Below are 14,093 nucleotides of genomic sequence, written 5' to 3'. Positions count from 1 at the left end.
ACAACCGTTCCAACGAGATAACTTCCCGTATCACGGAAAGGCGTCTGATAAGAAACATTCCCAAATAATAAATACATATATATATTAGATAATATAAATATGGCGGAGCTTTACCCCTAAAAAAAATGCAATCTCTGACTCATTCCGAATTATACACAACTGACAGAAAATAAAGAAAAAAAACAATTTTGTCTTCTTTTTTTTTTTCTTATCATAATAAAAAAAAAATTCATTACTTTTCTTTTCTCCCGCTCCTACTTCTTTCCAAGTGGTAAAAGTTCACCAAACGACAATGACGTCATAAACTGCGAGAGACTCGTTTCCCATTCATAAGATTTCCCGACGGTGAAAGAAGAACGAAAGAATAAAAAAAAAGAAAAGCAGACGACATATCATATAGTAGTGCCATCTATCGAGTTTTGCCATAAACAACCGAACAGCTGTTTTCTTTCATTCTCTCATAAATCCCTTTATTCTCATCATCCCTAAAATATGCAAAGAATTTTTCTCAATAAAATTAAAATTTTTTCAAATAAATACGAAATAAATCAAAGAGATTCTTTTGAAGAGAAAGGATTCTTTTTTGAATTTTTTTGAATTTAAAAACCACGTGTTGCAGTAACTCATAAACAAAAATTTGTCGTCTGGAATTGTTTCTGTTTTAATAGTTGCTTTATTATAGATCATGATTAATTAATTTGGTCAATCCTTCTCAGTTTTTCCATTCCCCCTTTGTAAGAATATACTTTCTTCTATTGATGGTGGTGGTCGGGGGAAAGAGTGGAGGGGATGGAAAGAGAGAGAGAAAAGGAAGAAGAAGAAATTTTTCTCTATGTTATTTTTTTCTCTCTCCCCATTCATTCACTTGCTTAGTTCTCTGTGGTGGCGGTGGTGCTTCGACCTCGTGGTTGCTCTGTGTGTGTGTGTTGTGTTTTTCTTATACACATATTTTCTCATGGTGCGTTTGTGTGTTCATAAGTGTAGTCATGTTGTCTCTGTCGAACGAAATTAATACATGAACTTGAGAACATCTTTGGATTATTTTCCGGGATTGGTTGAAATTCAGGTAAGAGATTTATCCTTTGATTTATATATCATCTTTACATCGGCGTCCAAAAAAAGTTGTGTATATATATAAGCTTCTTTGTGTTTCGGGACGCGGTTCTCTTTAATACCGGGTACGTACTGTGCATGTCTTGAGAGAAAGATCGTGTGTATGTGTATCAAAGGCAGGACTCTCTACCATCCTGGATCCTTGTTGGCAGGCACGGATCGAGATGGGGGGGGGGGAGAAGTGCATCCCCCCCACGAGCAGAATAATATCGGGGGGGGGGGATTTGTCTGTCCCGTAAAATACGGGACAATCCAGTGAACCCAAACAAAAAAATTGCCCACTCAATGGGAGCGTACAGTCGGCCGTCTCCATAGTAACCAATGGAAATATTAGGTTTGAATCCTACCCCCTCCCCAATAACTTTGCGCCTATGGATCCGCGCGTGCCTAGTGGCCGGGATATTCGGTGGTGTTACCCCCCGGCCAAGATATATCATCAGCACCTCTGTAGTTGATGAAAAGTGAAAAATAATTTGATTCATCTTTGGCCCGGAGGGCTGGAGTTGTGTCCGTCACCTATTTAGAGACAAGGGGCTGCATGCCCCTTTCCCCCACATCTTGCAACAGGGCCCCCAAGCAGACTTTTCAATGGGCTTCTCCATAGTGAAATTATAATGTGAGAAAAAAGAATCGTTCCTGGCCCTGAGGCCGGAGCCCTGTCGGCCCCCCACCCTTGGAAGCCCATGGCCTTGAAAGAGATTGTGCGTGTATATCGGGCAAAACACCATCTTCCTAGAGTCGAGCATATCGGCCGGGATATTTGGTAGGGCCACTATATCTCATTGGGACCTCTGTAGTATACTATAAGTGTAAAAACCGAAAAATAATGGGATTCATCGCTGGGCTCCGGGCTGAATGCATATAGAAGGGGAGGTTAAAGGGTAAATTTTGCGCTCCCCGAAGTCCGGCGCTCGGGGCACCAGACTTGCTTGCTCTTCTTCTCCTTGTTTTGGCATTGCTCATTTGGCGCACCTCTATAGGAGACGAAAAATGTAAAAAACCGAAAATAACAGAATTCGAACTCGAACCCTACCCCCGGCCTGCAGTTGTGCACATGAATAATAGAGCACACCTAGAATTTTTTCCCAAATCAAAATTTCCCTTATAAAACTAAAGATGAGCACCCACAAGTTCGAAACTTTTCCGACGTACATGCCGCCAACCGGGGGAATAGGTACAATTGGTGGTTATCGATATAGTCACCGGTGGTGTACTAACACGCACCCCGTCCACATTCCTCTGCGGAATTTCTAATGAATTGGTACATGCTGGAATGTGCTTGTACGTGTAATGCTTAATGTGTAGGTAGTGCTCCTAGCTGCCATCAAGTTTTCCAACTGTGAGTGAAGTGCAATGATTCACTGTTGTACCGTTGTAAGCCTGTTACTCTCTGTAGCGAGGCTTTTTAAAGAGGAGATCGGCTTGCATTCGCGCCTTGAAGTTGGGAACCATAGGAAACCAATTTCAGCCGACCACCACTGTGGCGGCGGTTGGGTTCGAAAGTTTGTCGAGTCAATACCTTCTAAAGCAGATAAATACCTTCTTGCTCTAGAAGGTGTTGGTCGAGTGGTGAGAAAAGGGCTTGAATTGTGTCCATTTAGCTGCATAGCCAGTGTCGTCCCAATGTTTTTGCCAACCCCCAGGTGCAGGGGTGGGGGGGGGGGGGACTCATGGCATCTAATTAAAATTTGTGGGAGTCGAATTGCAAATTGGTAGACACATTTCCAGCATGGTAGGGGCCTCATATAAATCACTCTTTGTGGCATAGGCTCTGGAACCTGGAGCTTGTATGAAACGTGAAAAATACAACGAATAAGCTGATCGGTTACATTCGAGCTAATGCTAATTACTTCTTTTGATGATGGTGACCTTAGCTTGATGCTTGGTTGTATTTTTCAAGTTTTATAAAAGCACTTTTACAAAACTTTTACAGTGTAATTCCGGCCTTAGAAATAAAAATCCTCAGTAATTTTTGGGCCAATCACGCTGAATCAGTGTTTCTCGAAGTGTGTTTTGCGGCTCCTAGAGGCTTCACCGGGACCTTAGCTTGATGTTTGGCGAACTGACTGCGGCAAGAACGCATTTTGGCGCCCCCTTCTGTGTTGGAAAAAGGTTAAATTGTGAAATTTGTGCCTCCTCCTGGGCACCAAACTAGCCCCCCCCCCCACTCTCCCCAGTTGCGGTCCTAGGTGGCGGTAACCTTTTTCAGAAGCATCGCGGTGAACTGGAGATATTCGTGTTCCTACTTATCCTATATCCGTGTGTGCGAGTTGAGAAGTGGTTTTCTTTTATAAATTAAAATATATAACCACTGGATTCTGAACCGCTGAACCATGAATGGGTAAGGGAGCCGCGGGTGACAAAAGTTGGGGACCACTATGCTGGATCAATCATCGTTTAAATCAGGCATCTTCAATCTGTTGGTCGCGAGCACTACGGCGTTCTCTGAAGCACCTCTTGTGCTGTATATCCAGTGTCTAATTTCGTGCTCACGAGCACTCTCAATAAAAGTCCCGATTGAACACCTTGTAGAAATTGCATTCAAGGATTAAAATCATCCTGATTTTTCGTGCATTTGTATGTCAAACTTACCGTAAAGGTGCTCTTCTTAATGCCCATTATTTAAATGCAAACTACATCCCTACCGCAGTATGCAAAGAAAGAGACTCTCTCAATTTTAATGGCTGAGGTGAACTTTAGAGAGAAAGATTGTTTTTTCTAACCCGAGAATCAAACCTCTTACGATTCTGGCAAGCGCAATAACCAATATACCACAGAGACACACAACTGGTTCTTTTCGTTGTGTAGCACGCAAAACGAAAGTCTCTTTTCAATAAGCTGTAGTTTGAGAAGAAAATAACGTCTATCTATCTTGTTTTTTGTTATCATTAACATACTGTATAATGAATAGGTCCATGGACTTCATTTTATTGGCACGAGGTATTCGTTTCCTCCATTCTTTTGGCGCAGGGGGACTGTGGGTTTTCCTCTTATTCACATAAAAGGTCTGAGGACATCAAAGGTTAAAAACCCTTGCCTTATCTGAACTTATTGTCGATGTCGTTTATCTTGATTTCCAGAAGGCATTCGATCGGGTCCAACATGGTAAAGTCTTGAGGCGTTTATGTGAGATTGGGGGCAACTTGTTGCATTGGATAGATTCGTGATTTAGAGATAGATCACAACGAGTTATGGTTAACGGGGAATTTTCTGGCTGGACAGGCGTCATAAGTGGAGTTCCTCCTTGGTCCCATTCTTTTTTTCACTTTTTATTAATAAGCTCGATCAGGGATTGTGAGAAAATTCGCAGATGACGCGAAACTAAAGGGTTAGTTAAAAATCAAAGCGATAAGGAGTTGCTCCAGACTAACTTGAATATGATTGCAGCCCAGCTAACGATTGTAGCATGACCTTTAGTGTTGACAAGTGCATGGTCGCTCATTTTGGTTTGAACAACCCACGTTTCACTTCCGTGGTTTGAATGGTGTTCCATTAGGGATGCATCTAGGACAGGGGTTCTCAACCTTTGGAAGCCCGGGACCCGGTTTCATTTATTTTTGTGAGTAGAAGGCCCGGTCCAAAATACGGCTAACAGTGAATGATTAGGGGAAAATTAAACGACAAATGACTTGCGGCCGGTTTTAATGATATCAGGGCCCGGCGATTGAGAAACACTGATCTAGGATCACCGATTTGGGAATCGTCATTCACGAACGGCTTAGGTTTCCGGAATATTGTTCAGCAGTGGTTAAAAAAGCGTACTCAAGTTAGAATGATCGGTTTCACTCTCAAAAAAGGTCTCTTCGCGTTCTCCCAAAGTTATTCTTCCACTTTTCCGGGGCTTAGTTCGTACTGGACGGGAGTATGCTGTAAGAGTTTGGAGACCTTAGCTGCAGAGGGACATAGACTTGGGTGAGGGTGGGTAGAGAAGAGTTATACCAGCTCTGGTTGGTATACAAGGCTTGAACTACGAAGAGAGTCTTGAATATGTTAACATTGGAAGAAGACTGGTGTCGGGGGGACATGATCGAAATGTTTAAAATTTTTAACGGGGTGGATAGGATGAACCATGAATTATTAATACGCCGCCAATCGACTGCTTTGACAAGGGGACACCGGTATCGATTGGTAAGGGGCAATTCCAGGTTGTGGTGTCGGAGGAAATTTTTCTCTAATAAGGGTTGTGAATAAATGGAACAGCTTAACCCCGGGAGTAGTAAGTACTAACACAATTGGCACGTTTGAAAAGAAATACGATACATGTTGGAATAAATTTGAAGCTATCCATACTTAGAATAAGACAACCATAAGTATTCTTTATGGGCATTGTATAATATATATTCTATGATGTATATATATTGTTTGTAATTGCATTTTTAATTGGGTTGCTGTATTTTAGAACTTTTTTAAGGCATCCATATTTGTTATGAGCAACCACCTAGTTGGGCATTTTGTCTGCCTTGTATTTGTATTTTTCAATGAGTGCTTTACTGAGAAGCGATTGTTAAAGCATAAACTGATACAGAGGGGGATTCCAGAAACAAAGGGTATGAGTTTATACTTATCACATAGATAGAGTCGATGTGATGAGTATCAACCCATACCGAAATTGGTTGAAAGTAGCGCCAACTAAAACTCTTATAGGCTGATCGTCCACTGGAAGCTATCACGAGCGGTATCTAGTCGCGTGTATGTGCAAGACTTCTGTAGCGGTCTTATACATACATGCGACTCGTTTTCGCTCGAGATAGTTTTCAGTAGAGGACCAGTCTTAATGGAAGCTTCACTTGCCCGTATAGAATTGAGATTGAACTGAAGTCTACATGCTCAAGATAGATCTTTATATCCGTAAATTGTCATGAAACAAAACCAACGGGGCATTGATGCTGCTTTATCTGCCTGAGCGAATAAAGCTCTTGCTGTGAAATGCCATTCTCCCGAACATAGCTCCAACATACGAAAGTAGAAAGCAACAGACGTCTGCATTTAGAATAGAGCCCTGTAAAGACATTTGCCCAACAAAATAGCCTGAAATAATTCCGACCATCACAGTGGCAGGGCACCCTAAAGCAGAATATGCCGAAATCTGCGACGTACGTCGCAGAACAATCAGTGCTACTGTAGAACAATCTGGAAGAATTTTAAGAAAAATGTATAAAACACGATTACGTGGGAACTGCAGAGCATTTCCAATCAGCCGAGGGCTCGTCGCAGAACAATGCAAAACATCCTGCTTTGGGGGCAGGGCAGTAGCACAGACTGTCTTGGGCATTCTGTATGCTACACATCGCATAACCGCCAAACACAGAGGTCTTCAATGCTGAGTGGTCCGTTTAGTTTTCTGGTTAAATATGTATAGTAGAGTTTTTTAAAACATCTGGCTGACTTCTCCGCCATCTTTTGAGCAAACAGTGTGACGTTATAGGATCAGATATTATCCTGTACCTATATCAGATATTATCGCTATTGCTAATCTCCGTTCCCTATCCTGCGCTTTTTCAACTTTGTAGTCACGTCCACATAGGTGCACCGTTTTTTTGCTTTGCAATCGCCGTGCTTTTGATCTTTTTTCTTCTGTTCCCCCTTCCCCCCCCCCGACCAATCGTGACCGCTCTGTCTCTTTAGAAGACTCCCCCCCCCCCCCGCAGAACCCAGTTCCGAACGGTTGGTCACAAACGCGACGCGCTCCTTTGATAATGCACCGTCGGAGGGTCCTCCCAAGTTTGAGGTTCACCAACTGCACGTTACTTAGCTTGAAATTACGTGTTTCATGACTTCCATGTCCATATACATAGATGGGAAATCTCAGCAAACCACTCAAGAAGAACGCATAATGCGCTCACGTAGACGCGCCTTTAAGAAGGGTTTTCCTAGGAATAGAATTTCTGCAGCTTGAAAGCGTTAATTGCTAAAAACCTGAAATTCAGGTTTTTTTGACCAATCAGCGTTTTTATGCTACACGCGCTGTGGAAACCTGCTCCTATGAAAACTTGCCTTCAGACGCCACTTGGAGAGGCAGTTTTATGTTATGTTTCCGCTTTCATTCATGGGTGTCTTGGTGTATAGTAAAGCTTAGTGTGTAGCCTGCAGGAGTCATAAAAATTGTAAATGTGCTGCCCGCGTTGGAATTTAAAGGCGCCTGGACCTGTTTCACAATTTCGCAATTTTTTACAATCGATATGCATTAAATCAATGTGATTGAAGAAACCACACTCGGCAGTTGCCCAGCGTGTTCTCGAGAACATGGCCTGGCTAGCTGTAACAGCGTTCCCAGCGACCTAGACAGTCGGGGAATGAAAAATATTCAGGGGAAAATGTAAAATATTTGGTAAAAGTCACACAGAGAAATGTACAAATATTTGATGAAAGTCAGGGAGAAGTTCTGTGAAGAGGAGAGAAAAACTTAAACACACACATGAAAAGCAAAAATTCGAAATTTTGGAAGGTCAAGATTTTGAATCGTATTTCTTCTGGAGCTTTAGGTCAAGGGAATGATCAAGCAGATTTTGCTCGGAACCCCTGTATCAGTTGGCCTACCGTGAGTTTCAGGTATTTTGATCCATATAACTTTTACTATTCCAATTCAATCATAAATTAGTTCATCTGTAAACAAACAATTTAAAAATATTCAGTTGAGAATGAACAATAAATCAGTTAAGAATGTGCTGATATTTTCAGTATAGAAGGCTCTGATGTTTTCAGCTAAGAATGCTTTGATATTTTCCATCAAGAATGGGCTGATATTTTCATCTGAGAAGGGTGATATTTTCATTCAAGAGATGTGGGCTCCCCAAAGCAGAATATGCCAAAATTTGCGACGTACTTCGCAGAACAATCTGGAAGAATTTTAAGAAAAGTGTAGTTGAAAAACACTATTATGGAAATTTTTACTGTCAGAATATTTCCGGTTAGCCGAGGGTTCGATGCAGAACAGTGAAAAAAGATTCTGCTTTGGGGAGTGTTTATCAAACATTTTCAAACGAATATATCCTCCCCCTTATGCCAGGAACATAAATGTGAAAAAAATTGGGAAATGACGTTTGAATGTTTACTCCACCCCTGTTACTCTATGGATGTCATTTCCCTAAGACGTTTTATAACATGTTTTTCCAGGGGGGGGGGGGATACATATTCGCGTTTCTGGAAAAACTTAACAGCAAAATAAGTTATTCAACCAACTGATAAACCCAAAAAGTGAAAATTTCCACATTCGTGTCTCTGGCGGGGGCGGGGGACGATATGCTTGCAGAATACAACAGTATTTGCAGAATAGAACATAATTTGAAAATTGGATTTTCTTTTGAAAAACTGCAGCAGGGATAGTTTTATTCAGTATGGCGTTCAATATGCTTCTCGAACTAATTTCGCAGCGACTATTCACTTATTTTCATCACGATAATGCAATGCGTGTGAGATCAATCAGTTTGCAGCTTTTCTTCTGTAATGGCTTTCGGAATCTTATTGAGAATCTGTTGCTTTTGCACTTCCTTGCAAACCTTTCTTGGAACTCATATGCTTCATTGTGGAGAACAATCCTTCCCTTTGTTCTTTCCCAACCAAAACAGATGTAAATGCGATCCAGGAAGCATTTTCTAACATCTCTCACTCAATGCTGTTTTAAGAAATTTTTCAGGTGCCTTCTGTCACCAAATAAAACTCTAATAATAGCTCCCTATTTTTTTTCCCCGTTACACAAAATTTGTAAATTTGGCTTCACCGACTATCCTTTGTTTTTCGAGCGTTGATACAAAACTGTTTTTCTTCTGTTGCGACCCAAAACGGTTGCTAGTACAATCGACCCAAAACATTAGGCATTCCCTGTAGAAAGACAAGCGTTATCTATATATATAAAATTGATTTTCTGTGTGTATGTTCTCTATACAAATCTACAATTTTTTAGATCGATCGTCACCAAATTTTGCATATATACCAAATGGGACCCGACTTGAACGATAGGCTACTTTAAAATTTCGTCAGCCCAGGGCAAATGCCCCAAACGGGCAAAAAACTGTCCGGCAACAATGGTTTTTGGGCCTCAACAATCACTTTCCGAACGTTTACTTTGGTTACCGTGGTTCCCTAGCAATGCGTTTCAGACGTGTATATGCCTTTACAACGGTTTGTCACTTCTTTAATCCTGTTAGTATATGTATAATAGTTTATGCCTTTATAATGGTTTGCCACATTTTCAATATACTCTCAGTAATGAGGCTTTTTGAATAGATGTCATAATCATCATCAGCATCGCTTTGAGAGTCAGGAAAAGGGTGATCCTCATAGAAATCAGTGCTAAAATTGTCGATTTTACTGTAGAAATGCGGAAATTAGTGCTATTTTCCACCCCATCAATAATTTTAAAAATTGTATTGAATTCTCGATTTTTGAAATGTTCAGTTCGCTTAGAGATATACGAAGCCCAGGAGATTAAATACGAAGTAATTAGCCAAACCTATACTTTTGAGTTGGATATCCATGCAATAACATTGATTTCATTTATATCTTCTCAAGTATGAAAATTAATGTCTCCATATTGTCTCTTTTGATATTTATTTGCATAAATTCATGTTGGTTAGGATATTTTAAAATTAGTTATGAGCCCGTGAAAAGTGCATCGAAAAAATTCCACAGCTTTAACTAAGGATTTTTGGAAGCTGGAACAGACACATGGATAACTTGAAGTTCAGGGGAAGGGGGGGTCGAAATACCTAGCGCCCCTTAAAAAAAGAAAAATATATATTCATTTCTACGTTTCTGTGTAAATCTAGATTTGTTTATTTCATGAATCGCGCAGGTCGCCATATTGGTTAACTTGGACACGGTTTGTATGTCCCTCAAGAAAAAGAGAGGGAGATATCACGTGATCCAAAAAAGCCTCATTGAAGAAAACCCGGGCAGCGCCGGGTATTATAGCTAGTCTTTTATAAAATAGAAAATCTAGGGATGCACCACAGAGTAAGAATAATCTTTATTCTATATGTAGTTATTTAATTATATCTTTAGTCTATGGGATGCACCAATGCCTCGTCTGCAACGAGAAATCATTCTCTAAGCCTTCTGTAGGAAATACGAAAAATAAATTTAACTTGAAAAATCATGACTATGCTATGCAAAATTGAAAGGGAAAAAAAAATCAAAATTGTGGATCATTTTATTCTAGTGTGGCTCGCTTTCTCCAAAAAGTTGAGCACTCCTGCTTTAATTGAAGAATTTTCATTCCTTGCCCAGCTCTTGGGTAGGCATAGTATAAACCTAGGTTCTAAACCTGGGGTCAGATGACTCCTTCGATTTTCTTAGAAGGCATGGGTAAAAATCAAGATGGCCTTTGCTCAGGTGTGGAAAAAAAATACCGATGTAAGAGAAGAAATAAAGCACCTAAATGAAGTATGGTGAAAAGTTGTGACTTCTTTTTTTAAATATCCAATAGAATCCCCCCAAAACGGAGGACGACGGGACCAATACCTCCTTGATACTTTGGCGAACCCCTTCTAGGACAGTGTTTCGGAACTTTGACATCGGTCATTCAAGACCATTAAAAATTCGCCGCCTTATTTTTTCTATTTCAAAAACTTATACGCTTACAAGCATAAAATATTCCATTGTTCGCTACGATACGCATCACAACATCTCTAGCGTTGAAATGCACTTCTCTAGTATTTCTCAACCTTTAAGCCCATGGCCTTTTCTGCTATGTTTTTCTTTTCGTTTCTCCTGTTTTATCCAGGTCCTACCCTCATCCAGGAGTGAGACCTTTCCACTTATTGAATTGAATTTAGTCAAATCTAAATTTATGATGAGCAATTTTTTATAAATGAGACCGATCTCTAGAACCCTGGGCCAGGTACGGATGCAGAAAAGAGGAGAAGAGGTTGATCATTCTTTCCAAGAGCCAAAATATATGGGAAAATGGGTTTGTGTGTAAAAGACAGGAAGATCCGATAAATTAACAGTAAATCACACCTCTCCCCGACACATCAACCTGGGACCGCTCCTACCTTGGGCTAGAGTTCAGTGAGCTTTCTTGTGGGCGTGGGCATCTCAACATCGCGGGTCCTCGGACAAAGTGATGTACTGGGAGCCCCATACTTCGCTGGAAGTAACAGCTATTTACATACATTCGAAAATTATCGTACCATATCATGTAGGCACCCTATGGACCTTCGGGCCATGCCCACGTAGGCTGAGATGGCCCTGGTTCCATGAACAGCTGGATTCTGAAAGTAGCCTAGTTAAATTTTCCCTACACCATATTTCACTAGAAAGCTTTATTTCTTTACAGCTCTTTGTGCCTTTCTCCCCCTTTACCATTTGCCATTTCTCTACTTTCATCTTATTTTCACCCGTGGCCCCTTAGAATATCCCAAGACCGCAAGGGGACCTTGTAGCCCCAGGTTGAGAAGCATTGCTCTAGCCCTGGTGTCTGGAAATCAACTTCATTAATGAAAGTTTTATATCCTTATAAATTTACCCAGCAATCAATTGTATCACTTATTTCAGTACACCCCCCCCCCGCCCATAAATGCGGAATTTCAAATTTCGAGGTATTTGAGAAAACTTTTAACTACACTAACTTGTTTCTGTTCTGAAAAAATATTTCAAAGACGCCACATTTGGGGGGATAGACCTATACAGAACGTTATTTTAGTGGGTTTCTTCACCAATCGATGCGTAAATCAATCGAATACAAGAAACCAGTATAAACTCAATTTCTTATTTTTTGGCACACAGTTATGGGTTTCTGAAATAAGCGGTTCAATTCAAGTAAAACGGATTGTCGCTGGTAGTGGAGGCCAGGCCATAAGAATACATGGTCCGGGAGGAGCATGGGCGCAAAAATATCAAGAAACACTGTTTTTATATACACAGAAAACATAGTTTTGTTTTTCTTTTCTTTTTTTTTCAATGGTATTTGACATTTTATCGTTGGAAATTCCTCTCTCACTTCCATGGATTACAAATTTGTTTACATACGTAGATACAGCACTTTTTTGTGTGGCTTGGCGGTCGACGGAAACGATAATGAAGATGGAACGGTATGTACTTGGCGACGGTTTCGCTTGTTGGGCAACGTCGATTAGTATCGTTTGACAATAACAAATTGTGCGCAACTAACCGAGAAGAGCAAAGAAGAAAGGTGCAAGTACCATTTATTCATCCTAAACTGATGGCTTTACAAGTGTAATACCGTTACAAATGCTTCACGGTAAAGTGGTTTTTACGTCTGATTTTTTTTTTCTTTATCTACATTATTTGGTAAATACCCGAAATCTTTCTGACTATACACTACTGAAATTACACATTTATTATAGGCACAACTTCGCAGTACTTTCATGTATGTATTCAAAACTAATATGGGGGGGGGGGGACTCAGGCGTCAGTGAATGTCCCGAATTTTCTCTCTCTCTCTCGTACGTTCGTAACTTTCCGTTTTAGAGAAGATGGAAACATTCAATGGGAGGACGTATGTTTATAATAATAATAAAAGTTGCTATGGGTTCTTATAGACAGGATCTCATATGGTAATTCACCAGAAAAATAAAAATTCTGCTTTCATGGCACGTACTATTACCTACGAAACGCTCTAGGCTTCGCCAACCGGAAGCCTTTTTTTTACCCAATGGACCTAAAAAAGTGCCCTACCTACCATTACCAAGTAGGGGAAAAAAAGGACCTCTTGGCTGTGTGTGTGTGGAATCAAAGCAGCACCCATGCTGTTCAAGGCCGAACGTGCCTTTTATTTTTTTTACTTGAAGAAAATTCCTCATAGGGTATGAATGAAGGTTCCCTTTCCCTCCGGTCCCCTTTGCTTTGGATGAGGCAAGAGGATGGAGAGGTAGAGTATACATGGTATGCAGTTGGCAAAGAAGACGAATGTGTGTCTGTGTGAAACGTGAAAAACCACATAACCCTTATCGTGGAATTTATATAATCTAGGGAGGAAGGGTACTCCAAATTCTTCGAAGACACCCTCCATCCTTGTTATAGAGATTAGAATTCTTTTGCAAGAAAATAAATTTTTGCATAAATAAAATGTGACGATATTTGTGATCATTTGATGAAAAATAGGTTTCAAGATTACCTATTTGGTTACATTGGTGTTAACTTGTAGTTGGCCTCCATAGGCTCGGGCACCCCACCCCCACCCCAATGTTTGCCTCCATCCCTAAAATACTGTACTTATAGAAATATTAGTTTCGGGACACTCCCCTCCCCAAATAATTTTATTCCCTCCGAATATTTTATATAATCTTACGCCTATGTATGGTTTCTCGTTCTGCTTCAGGAATGAAATACATAATAGGGGCCGGTCAAGTATTACGTCATCATCGACTTTTGATGACAAGGGGGGGGGGGTTTGAATAATGCTTACGTCATCAACCCCCCCCCCCCCCCTTTATGAAAATATGAGTTAGGATTCAGAGGGGCAGAGCTGATGACGAAATTTTGCTGACAAGGGGGGGGGGGGTCAAAAATGGCTAAAAATTTGCTTACGTAATACTTGAATGGCCCCATAGCCACTGCATGCAACCGGATCACAAGCCTCTACCAGACCAGAATCAAAAGTTTATCCCCATGCCCAGCACAGTGGCCGATTATGTGATTTACGAACGGGCCCTAGGCAGGCCTCTTTTTTTTTTTTTTTTTTAATATGCTAACTAGTAAGCCAAAAAGATCACCAGACTTTGTTTGGCCCACCAATGAAGAGCAAAAATGGTCAATGATTGGGTATGACTTTCTCCCATTGGCGACTTCCGTAACACTTAATAAATTATGGAAATTCATTTCATAAATTCAAAAGAGATGCTTTACTGTTTGTCCCGCTTAAACAGATATAAACGATTCCACGGGAGGAGGAAGTTTGAGAACCACTACGGTAGAAGAAACTTTCCCGCATTCAGGTCGTGGTCCATGATATCTTGCCGGCTCATACTGGAATCCAGAAGTCCACGTGCCATGATGTTGTTGTTGTACAGCATAGTTTC

General features: G+C 40.7%; 1 protein-coding gene across 1 annotated transcript in view; it reads left to right on the top strand.

Moving 5' to 3' along the window:
* The first annotated feature begins 855 nt into the window (after positions 1 to 855).
* Positions 856 to 14,093, top strand: part of LOC149066838 (cyclin-dependent kinase 4-like) — a 144,396-nt gene continuing 131,158 nt past the window's right edge. Inside the window, exon 1 of the mRNA XM_089253077.1 lies at positions 856 to 1,066. The gene's annotated coding sequence lies outside the window, so the exon portion shown is untranslated. The remainder of the gene's footprint in view (positions 1,067 to 14,093) is intronic.

This window comes from Pholcus phalangioides, unplaced genomic scaffold, assembly GCF_987345545.1.
Source record: "Pholcus phalangioides strain wild (caught in Gottingen) unplaced genomic scaffold, Ppha-v1.0 ptg000032l_1, whole genome shotgun sequence".
In the NCBI taxonomy this organism is placed as follows: domain Eukaryota; kingdom Metazoa; phylum Arthropoda; class Arachnida; order Araneae; family Pholcidae; genus Pholcus; species Pholcus phalangioides.
The sequence above is the reverse complement of the archived record's forward strand: the minus strand, read 5'-3'. Positions and strand labels throughout refer to the sequence as shown.